At 38.4% G+C, this 17,210-nt stretch overlaps 1 non-coding gene across 1 annotated transcript; it reads right to left on the bottom strand.

Annotated features, from left to right (window-relative positions):
• Positions 1-16,290: 16,290 nt before the first annotated feature.
• LOC112746760 (small nucleolar RNA R71) lies at positions 16,291-16,398 on the bottom strand. Its single transcript, XR_003174626.1, has one exon. It is a non-coding gene; the product is annotated as a small nucleolar RNA R71 (small nucleolar RNA).
• Positions 16,399-17,210: the final 812 nt, after the last annotated feature.

The raw sequence follows: 17,210 nt of genomic DNA, 5'->3' as shown, positions 1-17,210 counted from the left end.
AAGCTCAGCCCTCTCCACCACAGCAAAGCCAACAGTTAGTTCCACAAAGAGTATGCGGGATATGTGCTGATTATAGTCATTATACTGATGAATGTCTACAGCTCCAGCAAGAAGACAACACTGTGGCAGCCACTCATAACTTCTATGACCGCCCCAATCAAGGATACAATCAAGGTGGTAGCTACAACCATGGGTGGCAGGACAATTCCAACCAAGGTTGGAGAGATAATTCTAACCAGGGTTGGAGGGACAATCATAACAGAGGAGGCAGAGATAACAATGAAAACCAGAGGTGGAATAACAATAACAACATCAGGCAGCAGAATCAGAATCAGGCCTACAGAGCACCTCATCTAAGGCAGCCTCAAGCATCTCAGCAGACCCCTCAGATCACTTATCCATCTTCATCTTCTAATGATGAGTTATTACACTCTATTGATCGAAGATAGCAGGCCATGGAAAACAATCTTACATCTACTCTAAATGGTCTGAACTCTACCTTGCAAGCTCTTGTCTCACAGATTGGATCACTAAATAACTCCAACAACCAACCTTTGAGCTCTAGTGGAATCCCCTCTCAACCATTACCCAACCCCAAGGGTGGCATCAACACCATTACCTTGAGGTCTGGAACCACACTACAAGGGAGGAATCCTGAAGAGCCAAGCCCGCTCGAACACGCCCCAGCTGAGGACATGGTTGAGGTAGAGGATGTTACAAAAGAAGATAAAACACAAGGCATGGCTGAAGCAGAAGCAACCCAACCAGGGAATGCAGAATCCCAGCAAGCTGAAGCTGTAAGAGACGCCACTCCTATCCTATTTTCACACATTGCTAAGAAATCCAGGAAGCAGATGGAACTTGATCCCAAAATGGTAGAAATCTTCAAAAAGGTTGAGGTAACCGTTCCCCTTTTTGATGTTATTCAGCAAGTACCTAAATACGCAAAGTTTCTAAAAGAATTATGCATACATAAAGATAAAATTAATGAATTAGAAACTATTCCTTTAGGTAGTTAGTGCACGAAATTGTGATCATCAACAATGGCGCCAAAGACTTGGAGCTCTCAAACGTGAATCACACTTTGTCACAATTCCGCACAACTAACCAGCAAGTGCACTGGGTCGTCCAAGTAATAAACCTTACGCGAGTAAGGGTCGATCCCACGGAGACTGTCGGCTTGAAGCAAGCTATGGTCATCTTGTAAATCTCACTCAGGTGGATTCAAATGCTTATGGAGAATGGATAATTAAAAGATGAATAAAACATAAAGTAAAGATAGAGATACTTATATAATTCATTGGTAGAAATTTTAGATAAGCGTATGAAGATGCTTTGTTCCTCCTGAACCTCTGCTTTCCTATTGCCTTCTTCCAATCATTCATACTCCTTTCCATGGCAAGCTTTATGCTGGGCATCACCGTTGTCAATGGCTACTTCCCGTCCTCTCAGTGAAAATGTTCTACGCACGCTGTCACCGCATGGCTAATCATCTGTCGGTTCTCGATCATGTTGGAATAGGATCCATTGATCCTTTTGCGTCTGTCACACGCCCAACACTCGCGAGTTTGAAGCTCGTCACAGTCATCCCTTCCCAAATCCTACTCAAAATACCACAGACAAGGTTTAGACATTCCGGATCTCAGGAATGGCCGCCAATAATTCTAGCCTATACCACGAAGGTTCTAATCTTAGATTAGAAACCCAAGAGATACACATTCAAACTTGTTTGCATGTAGAACGGAAGTGGTTGTAAGTCACGCGTTCATAGGTGAGAATGGTGATGATGTCACATAATCATCACATTCATCATGTTCTTGGGTGTGAATGAATATCTTGGAGAAGAAATAGACTTGAGTTAAATAGAAAAACAATAGTACTTTGTATTAATTCATGAAGAACAGCAGAGCTCCACACCTTAATCTATGGTGTGTAGAAACTCCACCGTTGAAAATACAAAAGTGATAATGGTGTAAGCATGGCTGAATGGCCAGCCTCTAAGGTCTAGGGACTAAACGTCCAAAGATGAAAATACAATAGCAAAAGGTCCTATTTATAGAAAACTAGTAGCCTAGGGTTACAGAAATAGGTAATTAATGCAGAAATCTTCTTCTGGGCCCACTTGGTGTGTGCTTGGGCTGAGCATTGAAGCTTCCATGTGTAAAGACCTTTCTTGGAGTTAAACACCAACTTTTGTGCCAGTTTGGGCATTTAACTCCAGCTTTTGTGCCAGTTCTGGAGTTAAACGCCAGAATTCTTGAGCTGACTTGGAATGCCTATTTGGGCCATCAAATCTTAGGAAAAGTATGGACTATTATATATTTCTGGAAAGCCCAGGATGTCTACTTTCCAATGCAATTGAGATCGCACCAATTGGGATTCTGTAGCTCCAGAAAATCCACTTCGAGTGCAGGGAGGTCAGAATCCAACAGCATCTGCAGTCCTTTTTCAGCCTCTGAATCAGATTTTTGCTCAGGTCCATCAATTTCAGCCAGAAAATACCTGAAATCACAGAAAAACACACAAACTCATAGTAAAGTCCAGAAATGTGATTTTTATTTAACAACTAATAAAAACATAATAAAAACTAACTAAAATATACTAAAAACATACTAACAACAATGCCAAAAAGCGTATAAATTATCCGCTCATCACAACACCAAACTTAAATTGTTGCTTGTCTCCAAGCAACTGAAAATCAAATAGGATAAAAAGAAGAGAATATACAATGAATTCCAAAAACATCTATGAAGATCAGTATTAATTAGATGAGAGGGGCTTTTAGCTTTTGCTTCTAAATAATTTTGGCATCTCACTTTATCCCTTGCAGTTCAGAATGATTGGCTTCTATATGAACTCAGAATCCAGATAGTGTTATTGATTCTCCTAGTTAAGTATGTTGATTCTTGAACACAGCTACTTTATGAGTCTTGGCCGTGACCCTAAATATTTTGTTTTCCAGTATTACCACCGGATACATAAATGCCACAGACACATAACTGGGTGAACCTTTTCAGATTGTGACTCAGCTTTGCTAGAGTCCCCAATTAGAGGTGTCCAGAGCTCTTAAGCACACTCTTTTTGCTTTTGGACCACGACTTTAACCGCTCAGTCTCAAATTTTCACTTGACACCTTCACGCCACAGGCACATGGTTAGGGACAGCTTGGTTTAGCCGCTTAGGCCAGGATTTTATTCCTGTGGGCCCTCCTATCCACTGATGCTCAAAGCCTTGGATCCCTTTTTTATTTTACCCTTGCCTTTTGGTTTAAAGGGCTATTGGCTTTTTTCGCTTGCTTTTTTTTTCTTTCTTTCTCTCTTTTTTTTCGCATATATATATTTTTTTCTGCAAGCTTTTCACTGCTTTTTCTTGCTTCAAGAATCAATTCTATGATTTTTCAGATTATCAAATAATATTTCTCCTTTTCCATCATTCTTTCAAGAGCTAACAATTTTAACATTCATGAATCAACAAATTCAAAAAATATGCACTGTTCAAGAATTCATTCAGAAAAACAATAGTATTGCCACCACATCAAAATAACTAAACTGTTTTAAAATTTGAAATTCATGCACTTCTTTTTCTTCTTCAATTAAAAACATTTTTTATTTAAGAAAGGTGATGGATTCATTTTCATAGCTTCAAGGCATAGACACTAAGACACTAATGATCATGTAATAAAGACACAAACATAGATAAACATAAAGCATAATTTTTGAAAAACAGAAAATAAAGAACAAGAAAATTAAAGAACGGGTCTACCTTAGTGATGGCGGCTTGTTCTTCCTCTTGAAGATATTATGGAGTGCTTGAGCTCCTCAATGTCTCTTACTTGCCTTTGTTGCTCCTCTCTCATGGTTCTTTGGTCTTCTCTAATTTCATGGAGGAGGATGGAATGCTCTTGGTGCTCCACCCTTAGTTGTCCCATGTTGGAACTTAATTCTCCTAGGGAGGTGTTGATTTGCTCCCAATAGTTTTGTGGAGGAAATTGCATCCTTTGAGGCATCTCAGGGATTTCATGATGAGGAATTTCCTCATGCTCTTGTCCATGAGTGGGATCTCTTGTTTGCTCCATCCTTTTCTTAGTGATGGGCTTGTCCTCATCCATGAGGATGTCTCCCTCTATGTCAATTCTAACTGAATTGCAGAGGTGACAAATAAGGTGAGGGAAGGCTAACCTTGCCAAAGTAGAGGACTTGTCCGCCACCTTGTATAGTTCTTGGGATATAACCCCATGAACTTCTACTTCCTCTCCAATCATGATGCTATGGGTCATGATAGCCCGGTCTATAGTAACTTCAGACCGGTTGCTAGTGGGAATGATTGAGCGTTGGGTAAACTCCAACCATCCCCTAGCCACGGGCTTGAGGTCATGCCTTCTTAGTTGAACCTGCTTCCCTCTTGAATCTCTCTTCCATTGGGCACCCTCTTCACAGATGTCCATGAGGACTTGGTCCAACCTTTAATCAAAGTTGACCCTTCTAGTGTATGGGTGTGCATCTCCTTGCATCATGGGCAAGTTGAATGCCAACCTTACATTTTCCAGACTGAAATCTAAGTATTTCCCTCGGAACATTGTAAGCCAATTCTTAGGGTCCGGGTTCACACTTTGATCATGGTTCTTGGTGATCCATGCATTGGCATAGAACTCTTGAACCATTAAGGTCCCGACTTATTGAATGGGGTTGGTGAGAACTTCCCAACCTCTTCTTCGGATCTCATGTCGGATCTCCGGATATTCGTCCTTTTTGAGCTTAAAAGGGACCTCGGGGATCACCTTCTTCTTGGCCACAACTTCATAGAAATGGTCTTGATGCACCCTTGAGAGGAATCTCTCCATCTCCCATGACTCGGAAGTGGAAGCTTTTGCCTTCCCTTTCCTCTTTCTAGAGGTTTCTCCGGCCTTTGGTGCCATAAATGGTTATGGAAAAACAAAAAGCTTTCTGGCGTTTAACGCCAGCTTCTTGCCCATTCCTGGCGTTAAACGCCAGTCTGGTGCCCATTTCTGACGTTTAAACGCCAGTAAGTTTCTCCTCCAGGGTGTTCTATTTTTTAATTCTGTTTTTCATTCTGTTTTTGCTTTTTCAATTGTTTTTGTGACTTCACATGATCATCAACCTACAGAAAACATAAATTAACAAAAGAAAATAGAAATTTAACATAGATAATTAAAGATTGGGTTACCTCCCAACAAGCGCTTCTTTAATGTCATTAGCTTGACAGTGGGCTCTCATGGAGCCTTACAGATGTTCAGAGCAATGTTGGAACCTCCCAACATCAAACTTGGAGTTTGAATGTGGGGGTTCAACACCAAACTTAAAGTTTGGTTGTGGCCTCCCAACACCAAACTTAGAGTTTGACTGTGGGGGCTCTGTTTGTCTCTGTATTGAGAGAAGCTCTTCATGCTTCCTCTCCATGGTTACAGAGGGATATCCTTGAGCTTTAAACACAAGGGAGTCTTCATTCACTTGAATGATCAATTCTTCTCTGTCAACATCAATCACAGTTTTTGCTGTGGCTAGGAAGGGTCTGCCAAGGATGATGGATTCATCCATACATTTCCTAGTCTCTAGGATTATGAAATCAACAAGGATGTAGTAGCCTTCAACCTTTACCAAGACATCCTCTACAAGTCTATAAGCCTGTTTCTTTGAATTGTCTGCCATCTCTAGTGAGATTCTAGCAGCTTGTACCTCAATGATCCCTAACTTCTCCATTACAGAGAGAGGCATAAGGTTTATACTTGATCCCAGGTCACACAGAGCCTTCTCAAAGGTCATGGTGCCTATGGTACAAGGGATTGAGAATTTTCCAGGGTCTTGTCTCTTCAGAGGTAATTTCTGCCTAGTCAAGTTATCCAGTTCTTTGATGAGCACGTTCATCCTCCCAAGTCTCATTACCAAACAACTTGGCATTTAGCTTCATGATTGCTCCAAGGTACTTAGCAACTTGCTCTTCAGTAACATCTTCATCCTCTTCAGAGAAAGAATACTTATCAGAGCTCATGAATGGCAGAAGTAAATTCAATGGAATCTCTATGGTCTCTGTGTGAGCCTCAGATACCCATGGTTCCTCATCAGGAAACTCCATGGAAGCCAGTGGACGTCCATTGAGGTCTTCCTCAGTGGAAATCACTGCCTCTTCCTCCTCTCCAGTTTCGGCCATGTGGGTTATGGTTATGGCCTTGCACTCTCTTTTTGGATTCTCTTCTGTATTGCTTGGGAGAGTACTAGGAGGGAGTTCAGTAATTTTCTTACTCAGCTGACCTACTTGTGCCTCCAAATTTCTAATGGAGGACCTTGTTTCAGTCATGAAACCTTGAGTGGTTTTGATTAGATCAGAGACAATGGTTGCTAAGTCAAAGTAGCTCTACTTAGAATTCTCTGTCTGTTGCTGAGAAGATGATAGAAAAGGCTTGCTATTGCTAAACCTGTTTCTTCCACCATTATTGTTGTTGAAACTTTGTTGAGGTCTCTGTTGATCCTTCCATGAGAGATTTGGATGATTTCTCCATGAAGGATTATAGGTGTTTCCATAGGGTTCTCCCATGTAATTCACCTCTTCCATTGCTGGATTCTCAGGATCATAAGCTTCTTCTTTAGAGGAAGCTTCCTTAGTACTGCCTGTTGCTGCTTGCATTCCAGACAGGCTCTGAGAAATCATATTGACTTGTTGAGTCAATATCTTATTCTGAGCCAATATGGCATTCAGAGTATCAATCTCAAGAACTCCTTTCTTCTGAGTTGTCCCACTATTCACATGATTCCTTTCAGAAGTGTACATGAATTGGTTATTTACAACCATTTCAATGAGTTCTTGAGCTTCTGCAGGCGTCTTCTTCAGATGAAGAGATCCTCCAACAGAGCTATCCAAGGACATCTTGGATAGTTCAAACAGACCATCATAGAATATACCTATGATACTCCATTCTGAAAGCATGTCAGAAAGACACCTTCTGATCAATTGCTTGTATCTTTCCCAAGCTTCATAGAGGGATTCACCTTCCTTTTGTCTGAAGGTTTAGACTTCCACTCTAATCTTACTCAATTTTTGAGGTGGAAAGAACTTTGCCAAGAAGGCATTGACTAGCTTTTCCCAAGAGTTCATGCTTTCTTTAGGTTGTGAGTCCAACCATGTCCTAGCTCTGTCTCTTACAGCAAAAGGGAAGAGTATAAGTATGTAGACTTCAGGGTCAACCCCCATTGGTCTTGACAGTGTCACAGATTTGCAAGAATTCAGCTAAAAACTGATGAGGATCTTCCAATGGAAGTCCATGAAACTTGCAATTCTGTTGCATTAGAGAAACTAATTGAGGCTTAAGCTCAAAGTTGTTTGCTCCAATGGCAGGGATTGAGATGCTTCTCCCATAGAAGTCGGGAGTAGGTGCAGTAAAGTCACCAAGCACCTTCCTTGCATTGTTGGCATTGTTGTTTTCAGCTGCCATTGTTTCTTCTTCTTTGAAAAGCTCTGTTAGGCCCTCTAGAGAGAATTGTGCTTTAGCTTCTCTTAGCTTTCTCTTCAAGGTCCTTTCAGGTTCAGGATCAGCTTGAACAAGTATGCCTTTATCTTTGCTTCTGCTCATATGAAAGAGAATAGAACAAGAAAGTAGGGAATTCTCTATGTCATAGTATAGAGATTTCTTGAGGTGTCAGAGGAAAAGAAGAATAGAAGGAGGGGGTAGATAGAAGAGAATTTGAACTTATAAAGAGGGATAGAGTTCGAATTGCACCTTGAGAAGGAGTGTTAGTCCCTTAAATAGAAGGATGTGAGAAGATGGGAAGAATTTTCGAAAATTAAATTAAAAGATTTTGAAATAATTAAAAGAAATTTGAAAATTTGATTGAGATTTTCGAAAATTAAGATTGGGAAAGAAATTAAGTGATTTTGAAAAAGATTTTGAGATTAGAAATTAAAAAGATATGATTGAAAATTAATTTTGAAAAAGATGTGATTGAAAAGATATGATTGAAAATTAATTTTAAAAAGAAAGTTTTAAAATTAAAGTTGATTACTTGACTAACAAGAAATTGAAAGATATGATTCTTAAAATTTAAAATTTGATCCTTTCTTAATAGGCAAGTAACAACTTGAAAATTTTGAAGTAAATCATTAATAGTAGCAAGGATTTTCGAAAATAATAAAAAATGGAAAGAAATTGATTTTGAAGAGATATTATTGAAAAGATATGATTTGAAAAAGATTTGATTTTGAAAAATTATGAAAATTTGAAAAAGATTTGAATTAAAAACAAAATCTTCCCTCTAGTGTCCTTCTGGCGTTAAACGCCCAGAATGGCATCCATTCTGGCGTTTAACACCCAAAATGCTATCCTTTTGGGCGTTAAACGCCCAGCCAGGCACCCTGGCTGGCGTTTAAACGCCAGTTTTCCTTCTTCACTGGGCGTTTTGAATGCCCAGCTTTTTTTGTTTCATTCCTCAGCCGAATGTTCTGAATCTTTAATTCTCTGTATTATTGACTTGAAAAGACATAGTTTTGAAAATTTTATTTGAATTTTTCAATGATGAGAAACAATCAAAATACAACTAATCTTAGGAAACTCAAATCAAACAAACAATGCATGCATGACACTAAACTTAAAAATTTTCATATAAGAGACACTAACAAATTGAGAATGCATATGAGAAACAACAAAACAGACAAAACAAGAGAATTTAAAGATCAGAGCAATGAAATCATCAAGAACAACTTGAAGATCAATGAAGAACAATATGCATATATTCGAAAAATGCAAGAAGAAGAAAGTCATGTAATTGACACCAAACTTAAAATTAGACACTAGACTCAAACAAGAAACATAAAATATTTTTTATTTTTATGATTTTATAAATTTTTTTTATTTTTCAAAAATTGAGTGGAAAAGAAAATAAAGGGATTCAAAACTTTTAATAAAAATTCCAAGAATCATGCAATGTTAGTTGATGAGCGGATAATTTATACGCTTTTTGGCATTGTTTTTAGTATGTTTTTAGTAGGATCTAGTTACTTTTAGGGATGTTTTCATTAGTTTTTATGTTAAATTCATATTTCTGGACTTTACTATGAGTTTGTGTGTTTTTCTGTGATTTCAGGAATTTTCTGGCTGAAATTGAGGGACTTAAGCAAAAATCTGATTCAGAGGTAGAAGAAGGACTACTGATGCTGTTGGATTCTGACCTCCCTGCACTCAAAGTGGATTTTCTGGAGCTACAGAACTCAAAATAGCACGCTTCTAATAGCGTTGGAAAGTAGACATCCTGGACTTTCCAGAAATATATAATAGTCCATACTTTGGCCGAGTTTAGACAATGCAAAAGGGTATTGAACGCCAGTTCTATGCTGCAGTCTGGAGTTAAACGCCAGAAACACGTCACAAACCAGAGTTGAACACCAGAAACACGTTACAAACTGGCGTTCAACTCTAAGAATGACCTCTCCACGTGTAAACTTTAAGCTCAGCCCAAGCACACACCAAGTGGGCCCCGGAAGTGGATTTATGCATCAATTACTTACTTCTGTAAACCCTAGTAACTAGTTTAGTATAAATAGGACTTTTTACTATTGTATTAGAGATCTTTGATCAGTTTTATGCGATCTTAGACTTTCATGGGGGCTGGCCATTCGGCCATGCCTGGACCATTATCACTTATGTATTTTCAAACGGTAGAGTTTCTGCACTCCATAGATTAAGGTGTGGAGCTCTGCTGTTCCTCATGATTTAATGTAAAGTACTACTATTTTCTATTCAATTCAACTTATTCCGCTTCTAAGATATCCATTCGCACCCAAGAACATGATGAATGTGATGATTATGTGATGGTCATCATCATTCTCACTTGTGAATGCGTGCCTGACAAACACTTCCGTTCTACATGCAACCAAGCTAGAATGAGTATCTCTTAGATATCTAATACAAGGGACCGAGTCCGAGTTATTAGTATCTTCGTGGTATAAGTTAGAACCCATGGATGGCCATTCCTGAGATCCAGAAAGTCTAAACCTTGTCTGTGGTATTCCGAGTAGGATCTGGGAAGGGATGGCTGTGACGAACTTCAAACTCGCGAGTGCTGGGCGTAGTGACAGACGCAAAAGGATAGTAAATCCTATTCCAGTATGATCGAGAACCTCCAGATGATTAGCTATGCCGTGACAGAGCATTTGGACCATTTTCATAGAGATGATGGGATGTAGCCATTGACAACGGTGATGCCCTTACAGAAAGCTTGCCATGGAAAGGAGTAAGACTGATTGGATGAAGACAGCGGGAAAGCAGAGATTCAGAGGAACAAAAGCATCTCTATACGTTGGAAAGTAGACATCCTGGGCTTTCCAGCAATATATAATAGTCCATACTTTGGCCGAGTTTAGACGATGCAAAAGGGTATTGAACGCCAGTTCTATGCTGCAGTCTGGAGTTAAACGCTAGAAACACGTCACAAACCAGAGTTGAACACCAGAAACACGTTACAAACTAGCGTTCAACTCCAAGAATGACCTCTCCACGTGTAAACTTCAAGCTCAGCCCAAGCACACACCAAGTGGGCCCCAGAAGTGGATTTATGCATCAATTACTTACTTCTATAAACCCTAGTAACTAGTTTAGTATAAATAGGAGGTTTTTCTATTGTATTAGAGATCTTTGATCAGTTTTATGCAATCTTAGACTTTCATGGAGGCTGGCCATTTGGCCATTCCTGGACCATTATCACTTATGTATTTTCAAACGGTAGAGTTTCTGCACTCCATAGATTAAGGTGTGGAGCTCTGCTGTTCCTCATGATTTAATGCAAAGTACTACTATTTTCTATTCAATTCAACTTATTCCGCTTCTAAGATATCCATTTGCACCCAAGAACATGATGAATGTGATGATTATGTGACGCTCATCATCATTCTCACTTATGAACGCGTGCCTGACAAACACTTCCGTTCTACATGCAACCAAGCTAGAATGAGTATCTCTTAGATATCTAATACAGGGGACCGAGTCTGAGTTATTAGTATCTTCGTGGTATAAGTTAGAACCCATGGATGGCCATTCCTGAGATCTGGAAAGTCTAAACCTTGTCTGTGGTAATCCGAGTAGGATCTGGGAAGGGATGGCTGTGATGAACTTCAAACTCGCGAGTGCTGGGCGTAGTGACAGACGCAAAAGGATAGTAAATCCTATTCCAGTATGATCGAGAACCTCCAGATGATTAGCCATGCCGTGACAGAGCATTTGGACCATTTTCACAGAGAGGATGGGATGTAGCCATTGACAACGGTAATGCCCTTACAGAAAGCTTGCCATGGAAAGGAGTAAGACTGATTGGATGAAGACAGCGGGAAAGCAGAGATTCAGAGGAACGAAAGCATCTCTATACGTTGGAAAGTAGACATCCTGGGCTTTCTAGCAATATATAATAGTCCATACTTTGGCCGAGTTTAGACGATGCAAAAGGGTATTGAACGCCAGTTCTATGCTGCAGTATGGAGTTAAACACCAGAAACACGTCACAAACCAGAGTTGAACACCAGAAACACGCTACAAACTGGCGTTCAACTCCAAGAATGACCTCTCCACGTGTAAACTTTAAGCTCAGCCCAAGCACACACCAAGTGGGCCCCAGAAGTGGATTTATGCATCAATTACTTACTTCTGTAAACCCTAGTAACTAGTTTAGTATAAATAGGAGGTTTTTCTTTTGTATTAGAGATCTTTGATCAGTTTTATGCGATCTTAGACTTTCATGGGGCTGGCCATTCGGCCATTCCTGGACCATTATCACTTATGTATTTTCAAACGGTAGAGTTTCTGCACTCCATAGATTAAGGTGTGGAGCTCTGCTGTTCCTCATGATTTAATGCAAAGTACTACTATTTTCTATTCAATTCAACTTATTCCGCTTCTAAGATATCCATTTGCACCCAAGAACATGATGAATGTGATGATTATGTGATGCTCATCATTATTCTCACTTATGAACGTGTGCCTGACAAACACTTCCGTTCTACATGCAACCAAGCTAGAATGAGTATCTCTTAGATATCTAATACAGGGGACCGAGTCCGAGTTATTAGTATCTTCATGGTATAAGTTAGAACCCATGGATGGCCATTCCTAAGATCCAGAAAGTCTAAACCTTGTCTGTGGTATTCCGAGTAGGATCTGGGAAGTGATGGCTGTGATGAACTTCAAACTCGCGAGTGCTGGGCGTAGTGACAGACGCAAAAGGATAGTAAATCCTATTCCAGTATGATCGAGAACCTCCAGATGATTAGCCATGCCGTGACAGAGCATTTGGACCATTTTCACAGAGAGGATGGGATGTAGCCATTGACAACGGTGATGCCCTTACAGAAAGCTTGCCATGGAAAGGAGTAAGACTGATTGGATGAAGACAGCGGGAAAGCAGAGATTCAGAGGAACGAAAGCATCTCTATACGTTGGAAAGTAGACATCCTGGGCTTTCTAGCAATATATAATAGTCCATACTTTGGCCGAGTTTAGACGATGCAAAAGGGTATTGAACGCCAGTTCTATGCTGCAGTATGGAGTTAAACACCAGAAACACGTCACAAACCAGAGTTGAACACCAGAAACACGCTACAAACTGGCGTTCAACTCCAAGAATGACCTCTCCACGTGTAAACTTTAAGCTCAGCCCAAGCACACACCAAGTGGGCCCCAGAAGTGGATTTATGCATCAATTACTTACTTCTGTAAACCCTAGTAACTAGTTTAGTATAAATAGGAGGTTTTTCTTTTGTATTAGAGATCTTTGATCAGTTTTATGCGATCTTAGACTTTCATGGGGGCTGGCCATTCGGCCATTCCTGGACCATTATCACTTATGTATTTTCAAACGGTAGAGTTTCTGCACTCCATAGATTAAGGTGTGGAGCTCTGCTGTTCCTCATGATTTAATGCAAAGTACTACTATTTTCTATTCAATTCAACTTATTCCGCTTCTAAGATATCCATTTGCACCCAAGAACATGATGAATGTGATGATTATGTGATGCTCATCATTATTCTCACTTATGAACGTGTGCCTGACAAACACTTCCGTTCTACATGCAACCAAGCTAGAATGAGTATCTCTTAGATATCTAATACAGGGGACCGAGTCCGAGTTATTAGTATCTTCATGGTATAAGTTAGAACCCATGGATGGCCATTCCTAAGATCCAGAAAGTCTAAACCTTGTCTGTGGTATTCCGAGTAGGATCTGGGAAGGGATGGCTGTGACGAACTTCAAACTCGCGAGTGATGGGCGTAGTGACAGACGCAAAAGGATAGTAAATCCTATTCCAATATGATCGAGAACCTCCAGATGATTAGCCATGCCGTGACAGTGTATTTGGACCATTTTCACAGAGAGGATGGGATGTAGCCATTGACAACGGTGATGCCCTTACAGAAAGCTTGCCATGGAAAGGAGTAAGACTGATTGGATGAAGACAGTGGGAAAGCAGAGATTCAGAGGAACGAAAGCATCTCTATACGCTTATCTAAAATTCTCACCAATGAATTACATAAGTATTTCTATCTTTATTTTCTATTTATTTATTATTATTATTCGAAAACTCCATAACCATTTGATATCCGCCTGACTGAGATTAACAAGATGACCATAGCTTGCTTCATACCAACAATCTCCATGGGATCGACCCTTACTCACGTAAGGTTTTATTACTTGGACGACCCAGTGCACTTGCTGGTTAGTTGTGCGAAGTTGTGAAGTTATGTTTGGACCATGGTATTGTGCACCAGTTATTGGCGCCATTTCCAGGGAGAGAACGAACAACAAATTTTACAACCTCAGAGTAACAATTTCGCATACCAAGTTTTTGGCACCGTTGCCGGGGATTGTTCGAGTTTGGACAACTGACGGTTCATTGTGTTGCTCAGATTGGGTAATTTTCTTCTTATTTTATTCTCAAAAAGTTTTCAAAAATTTTTCAAAAAATATTTTCTTCTTTTTTGTTTTTCCCAATTAATATTCGAAAAAAATAAATAAATAAATATTTTCAAAAAAAAATAAAATATATTTTTTCTTCAGAATTTTTAAGAATGAATTCTAGTGTTTCATGAAGCATGTAGAAGCCTGGCTGGCTGTAAAGCCATGTCTAATTCTTTTAGACTGAGGCTTCCACTTATAAGTATATGAAGTTGGATGAAGTTTCAGCTGTTGTATGCCTGATTTGTATCTTCTAAAGCTTGGCTGGCTATTAAGCCATGTCTAACCCTCAGATTGGAGCTTTAGACTAAGAGTGCAAGATTCCTGGAATTCATATTGAAAATTTTGGAATCTTTATTTTTCTTTTTCACATTAATTTTCGAAAAAAATCAAAAAAATTTATAAAATCATAAAAATCAAAAATATTTTTTGTTTCTTGTTTGATTCTAGAGTCAACTTTTAAGTTTGGTGTCAATTGCATTTTTTCTAAAAATTCTTTGCATTTTTTGAAAATTCATGCATTCATAGTGTTCTTCATGATCTTCAAGTTGTTCTTGGCCAGTCTTCTTGTTTGATCTTCATATTTTCTTGTTATGTGTCTTTTCTCGTTTTTCATATGCATTCTTGCATTTATAGTGTCTAAGCATTAAAGATTTCTAAGTTTGGTGTCTTGCATGTTTTCTTTGCATCAAAAATTTTTCAAAAATATGTTCTTGGTGTTCATCTTGATCTTCAAAGTGTTCTTGGTGTTCATCTTGACATTCATAATGTTCTTGCATGCATTCATTGTTTTTATCTAAAAATTCTCATGCATTGAGTCTTTTTCATGTTTTTCTCTTTCTTCATTGAAAATTCAAAAAAAAAAATCTTTCCTTGTTTCTCTCATAAATTTCGAAAATTTGGATTGACTTTTTCAAAACTTTTTAAAATTTAGTTGTTTCTTATGAGTCAAATCAAATTTTCAATTTAAAAATCTTATCTTTTTCAAAATCTTTTTCAAAAAATCAAATCTTTTTCATTTTCGAAAATTTTAAAAATATTTTTCAAAAATATTTTTCTTAATTTCATCTCATAATTTTCGAAAATATCTTCAACAATTAATGTTTTGATTCAAAAATTTCAAGTTTGTTACTTGCTTGTTAAGAAAGATTCAAACTTTAAGTTCTAGAATCATATATTGTGATTTCTTGTGAATCAAGTCATTAATTGTGAATTTAAAAATCAAATCTTTTTCAAAACTAATTTCAATCATATCTTTTCAAAAATATATTTTTATCTTATTTTTTTTCATATCTTTTTAAATCATATCTTTTTAAAACATATCTTTTTCAAAAATTTGATTTTAAAATATCTTTTCTAACTTCTTATCTTCTTATCTTTTCAAAATTGATTTTCAAATTTGTTTCAACTAACTAATTAACTTTTTGTTTGTTTTTTATCTCTTTCAAAACTACCTAACTAACTACCCCTCTCTAATTTTCGAAAATACCTCCCTCTTTTTCAAAAATTCTTTTTAATTAATTAATTGTTTAAATTTTAATTTTAATTTTAATTCTCCTTTAATTTTCGAAAATCATTAACTATTTTTCAAAATCAATTTTCGAAATTTCCTCTCCCTCATCTCCTTCTATTTATTTATTCATCTACTAACACTTCTCTTCACCAAAAAAAATTCCGAACCCCTTCTTCCCCTCTGAGTTCGAATTCTTCTCTTCTACATTCTTATTCTTCTTTTCTTCTACTCACCCAAAGGAATCTCTATACTGTGACATAGAGGATTCCATATTTTCTGTGTTATTCCCTTCTTTATCATATGAGCAGGAGCAAGGATAAGAACATTCTTGTTGAAGCAGACCCAGAACCTGAAAGGACTCTGAAAAGGAAACTAAGAGAAGCTAAAATACAACAATCCAGAGACAACCTTACAGAAATTTTTGAAAAGGAAGAGGAGATGGCAGCCGAAAATAATAATAATGCAAGGAGGATGCTTGGTGACTTCACTGTACCTAATTTCAATTTACATGGAAGAAGCATCTCCATCCCTGCCATTGGAGCAAACAACTTTGAGCTTAAACCTCAATTAGTTTCTCTGATGCAAGAAAACTGCAAGTTTCATGGACTTCCATCTGAAGATCCTTTTCAGTTCTTAACTGAATTCTTGCAAATATGTGATACTGTTAAGACTAATAGAGTAGATCCTGAAGTCTACAGGCTCATGCTTTTCCCTTTTGCTGTAAGAGACAAAGCTAGAATATGGTTAGACTCTCAACCTAAGGATAGCCTGAACTCTTGGGATAAGCTGGTCAAGGCTTTCTTAGCCAAGTTCTTTCCTCCTCAAAAGCTGAGTAAGCTTAGAGTGGATGTTCAAACCTTCAGACAGAAAGAAGGTGAATCCCTCTACGAAGCTTGGGAGAGATACAAGGAACTGACCAAAAAGTGTCCTTCTGACATGCTTTCAGAATGGACAATCCTAGATATATTCTATGATGGTCTGTCTGAATTAGCTAAGATGTCATTGGATACTTCTGCAGGTGGATCCATTCACCTAAAGAAAACGCCTGCAGAAGCTCAAGAACTCATTGACATGGTTGCTAATAACCAATTTATGTACACTTCTGAGAGGAATCATGTGAGTAATGGGACGCCTCAGAAGAAGGGAGTTCTTGAAATTGATACTCTAAATGCTATATTGGCTCAGAATAAAATATTGACTCAGCAAGTCAATATGATTTCTCAGAGTCTGAATGGAATGCAAGCTGCATCCAACAGTACTCAAGAGGCATCTTCTGAAGAAGAAGCTTATGATCCTGAGAACCCTGCAATAGCAGAGGTAAATTATATGGGTGAACCTTATGGAAACACCTATAACCCCTCATGGAGAAATCACTCAAATTTCTCATGGAAGGATCAACAAAAGCCTCAACAAGGCTTTAATAATGGTGGAAGAAACAGGTTTAGCAATAGCAAGCCTTTTCCATCATCCACTCAGCAACAGACAGAGAACTCTGAACAAAATACCTCTAATTTAGCAAACTTAGTCTCTGATCTATCTAAGGCCACTCTGAGTTTCATGAATGAAACAAGGTCCTCCATTAGAAATTTGGAGGCACAAGTGGGCCAGCTGAGTAAGAAGATCACTGAAACCCCTCCTAGTGCTCTCCCAAGCAATACAGAAGAAAATCCAAAAGGAGAGTGCAAGGCCATTGATATAACCATCATGGCCGAATCCAAGGAGGAAGGGGAGGACGTGAATCCCAAGGAGGAAGA

The sequence above is a fragment of the Arachis hypogaea genome, chromosome 14 (assembly GCF_003086295.3).
Source record: "Arachis hypogaea cultivar Tifrunner chromosome 14, arahy.Tifrunner.gnm2.J5K5, whole genome shotgun sequence".
Lineage (NCBI taxonomy): Eukaryota > Viridiplantae > Streptophyta > Magnoliopsida > Fabales > Fabaceae > Arachis > Arachis hypogaea.
Note: the sequence above shows the minus strand (reverse complement) of the source record. Positions and strands in the feature narration are given on the sequence as shown.